This window comes from Aphis gossypii, chromosome X, assembly GCF_020184175.1.
Source record: "Aphis gossypii isolate Hap1 chromosome X, ASM2018417v2, whole genome shotgun sequence".
Classification (NCBI taxonomy): Eukaryota; Metazoa; Arthropoda; class Insecta; order Hemiptera; family Aphididae; genus Aphis; species Aphis gossypii.
The window spans coordinates 59,366,034-59,370,644 of NC_065533.1; the positions used below are offsets into that span (position 1 = coordinate 59,366,034).

The 4,611-nt window shown below is 29.5% G+C and overlaps 1 pseudogene; it reads right to left on the minus strand.

Annotated features, from left to right (window-relative positions):
- Positions 1–2,477: 2,477 nt before the first annotated feature.
- Positions 2,478–3,137, minus strand: LOC126551778 (uncharacterized; annotated as a pseudogene).
- Between the last annotated feature and the right edge of the window lie 1,474 nt (positions 3,138–4,611).

A 4,611-nucleotide genomic window follows, 5' to 3' on the forward strand; every position in this document is an offset into this window, starting at 1 on the left:
GCAAACAAATTAAAAAAGGCGGTAATCAATACAAAGATATAATCACAACATTATTTCCATCTGGTGGTGGACTATCTGTACAATTACAGAAACATACACTTCAATATTGGAATGATCCGAATGAATTGGTTTCCCGTTTAAAACTACTATTAGCATCAAAAATTGCTGGCAATACTGGTGTTTCCAACGAAATATTATCAATTTTCGAAGAATTACGCGAAGCTGGTTACATAAAACGTATACCAAATGTCTAAACGAGATATCGCATTTGAACTACACAAACCTGCTAGAAAAAATTACATAAGACGTATAGTTAATTATACGGAAAAAATGATCTATGGCAAGCTGATCTGGTTGAAATGATACCATATTCGAAAAAAATTAAGGTTACAAATATATTCTATGCGTCATAGACTGTTTTACGAAATTTGCATGGGCGATAGCATTAAAATCAAAAACTGCTAAAGAAGTTTCAAATGCAATGTCGAAAATACTACTTAAACGTTCACCAAAACTACTACAGCTTGATAACGGCAAAGAATTTTATAATACACCATTCGATAAATTGATGAAAAAGTATAACAAACACAAATATTCAACGTATAGCACCATGAAAGCATATATTGTAGAACGCTTCAACCGTACATTAAAAGAAAAAATGTTTAGAGTTTACTGCACGAGGTTCATACAATTGGATTTCTATTTTACCTTCATTGATTAATGAGTATAATAATACAAAACATAGAACAATAAGGATGACTCCGACGCAAGCTGATTTAGTTCCAACATCAGTTGAAATAAAAACACGCAAAATTATTAATAGAAAAAATAGTTTAAAAATTGGTGATTACGTTCGTATAAGTACATATAAAAGTGTTTTTACAAAAGGTTATTTACCAAGTTGGTCTGCAGAAATATTCAAAATTATCAAAATTAATCAAACCATGCCTATTACATATCAATTACAAGATTACACAGGAAAACCAATTGCTGGCTGTTTTTACTCTGAGGAAATATGTAAAACAAATTACCCAAACGAATATTTAATCGAAAAAATTATTCGTAGGAAGGGGACACAGATATTTGTAAAGTGGCTGGGGTTTGACAATACACATAATAGTTGGATAAATATAAGTGATTCTAGAAAATAACTTTAGTTGAGTTTCTACCATGAACGTGTTCGGTAGTTCTCAGTCTGGTGAAATAAAAAAAAATAATTCAAATCTTGAACATTCGATTAAATCATATTTGGATAAATTAAATAAAATTGAACATTTAATTGAAGAAAATCATACATCTATTTAATTACAAGAAGAACAAACAGAAAAAATGAAATTAACGTGTTTAGATATAACAGAGCATATGATAAAAGCTAAAGTTACATTACAAACTATTCTAGAAGCTGTAAACGATTTGAAAAAAACATTACCTGCTATACATAGTCAACTCAATACTATTGAAACTTATTTTAAAGACAAGCCATAATGTCTACAGACATCATAGACATTCATTGCATTCTTGGAGCGAATAACAAATTTATGATTAAAGAGATGTCTATTGTAGACACAGAAACATGGGCTACTCAACACTGGATTTTTAAAAATTCAAAATCTAATCAAGATAATAAACGTCGACAAACTAACAAGTGGCTACACAATTTTCATCAGCTATCTATAGATTACGGTGATATTGAGTATGAAGAACTTGACAGAATATTGAATTCGTTAAAGTTTGACTGTATTTACACCAAAGGCGAACAGAAAAAACAACTACTTATAGAGTATATACCACACGTTGCAGTCATCAACATTGAAGACTTGGGTTGTCCTCGACTGGATCAAATATGTGATGAAGAAAATTTACCTTGTTGTATCTTTCATAAGGACTTAAATCCTAAATATTGTAAATTTTATAAAGTGTTTGCTTTAAGAAAATGGTTTGTAAATAATTCATAAAAATTGTAATCATGTTTTTTTTTTTTTTATTTCAAATAAACAACATATTTTTTTATTTCAAAATTGAGTTTTATTTCTATACCATACTAACAATAATATTTACAAAGAAAATGGTTTAAAGTAAAATATACAAGTACAAAAATATGACATAGGAAAAATTTTTATTATGTATACAGAAATAATTTATAGAAAAAATATTCACAAAAATTAAACAAGTATAAAAATTATACAGAAATAATTTTTCAATTCAAAATTGAGTTTTAATTCTATACCATACTAACTATAATATTGACAAAGAAAATAGTTTAAAGTAAAATATACAAGTACAAAAATATGACATAGGAAAAATCTTTATTATGTATACAGAAATAATTTATAGAAAAAATATTTACAAAAATTAAACAGTATAAAAATTATACATACAGAAATAATCTTTACAAATATATAACTATCTAGTTCTGCTTCGAGTTCCTCCCTATAAAATTCAAAATTATTAATTAAAATATATATATATATATATACTCACTCTATAGAATAGTGTCCATGAGCTAGGGTGTGTACTTTGTCTTCAAGTATAACCCTTTTATCATCCAAACTGTTATAAGTTAATTTATTGGACTTGATGGTCTTTAATTTGTGTTTGAATGAACGGATAGAGACGTTTGACGTTGTTACTTCCAAACTGGTATCACCAAACAAACACCGTTTATGATCTTGAAAGGTCATATGGTTTCTAACAACATGTCCACGGATTCCTTTTGCTTTGATTTTCTCCTTATCTTCTAAAATGTAAGCGTAGGACTTTGCACGGAGAGCACAAAACTCCTCATAATACGTCCATCGGTTTCATCAGAAAATAGCCCAGGAATCTTCTTTCTCTCAGCAATGTAACACGGGTGGTCACGTGGTAGATTTGCAGTGTCCATTCGATTCAACAAGTTGGGATTGTTCAACAGATCATTGTAAAAATCATCAGTTTGAATATAGTATACCAATGAATCTAAAATAATAAATTAAATTAATAAAAGTATATCAATGAATCTAAAATAATAAATTAATAAAAGTACCAATAATAATAATTTACCTGTATCTGTATACATGAGCTCAATTTTATCATCATAATGTTTCTGCATTACGTTATAGTGATAGTCATACATTAAATACTTGGAAATTTCCAGCACTGCAAAATCTGATAAAAAATTTAAAATATTAATATAACAATATAAAATTTAAAATAAATGTAATTTACCTATATAAATAGGTTTACAAAAATCAATGATTTTGTTTTCTAATGCAACTGCATTTAGAGTTTCGTTGTATGTAGTACAGTGTTTGAATGTTGACTGATTTATCAGTTTTTGTAAACGACGATCACTAGACACCAGTTCCATTTTTATTCTTTTCCGCATAGACTCCATGGTTTTCCCAAAAACCGCATTATTTAAAAGTTTGAAAAAGTCTTTCTCAAAGTCATTTGCTGCTTTTTTTCGCATCTCTGTGTTTAGTGCTATGTATGGAGCCAGCCATGGTGATTGATTAAACTGAACTACTCTATGAACCTATAATAAAAAATAATTATATTATAAATGTAAAATAAAAACATTTATACATTTACTTTTTCAACTATGAGTCCATTGGCTATAGCTTGTTGGAGGTTTCGGTAATGAATAATATAGTTTTTTTTCGACTGAAGTGTTGCCATAAGTTTTTTAACTTTTGCTTTCTCTGGTAAATTGGTTTGCTCTAGCTTGTTCCAACCATCCGTATACTCATAAGGGTAAACACCTTTACGAGTAACAAGTGGCAAGTCTGCGGTATTAAAATGTTTAGCTGTTTCTCTAAACTTTTCGAACCCGGGTGTTAATAAATTTTCAGAGAGTGTTGATAAACTTGAAGCCATAAATCTTAATGTGTCGATGAACCGTATTGAAAAGTTGTTGGAAACGTGTTTTGAAAATGAGATGAATTTTTCTTCACTGTTTGGTATTACAGAAATTCTTTTCACATCGAGACCGAGTTCAGTTACAATAAAATGTGCATCGTAATTCGATAAATTGTGAAAAAAATCACGGTACAAAATTTGGTGTTTGAAGCTTGAGGTTGCAGGTATTACACAATGTTTGTCGAAATTTTCCCGATAAGTGACAGTGATCAGCAACTTTATGGTTTCCCACAGAGAAACCGTTTTTACATAAATTACATATCTTACATAAATTATGTGCTTGTTGTTGTTCTGTAGTAAAGGTTATTGGTATGTTGGTTTGTAGTAATTTTTCAATGTTTTCAGGTATTTCAACGATACTCTTCACAAAGTGTTCACCCACATTCTGATTATCTTCATCGCCAAGAAAAATTATAGGCGAAGTTGGTATATTAAATTGTTCAAGCAGTTCTGCGGGAACGTCGTTATTTGCTTTAACCATAAAACCATAACTCGTGTTTTTGAATAGCTTTTGTATTGTTCCCACATTTTTCATCGGATTTTCTTAGTAGTGCTTCAAAATCAGCATATATAACTATCGGATGTCGTTGAGTTTTTTTCCATGCGTCGAATTCTAACATCGATCCAGGAGCAGGCATTCGAGGTAAAATTGGTTTGTGTGTTCCGCATATTAACTTGTGTTCTTCAAATCGTATACGTTCATTTAATTCATAT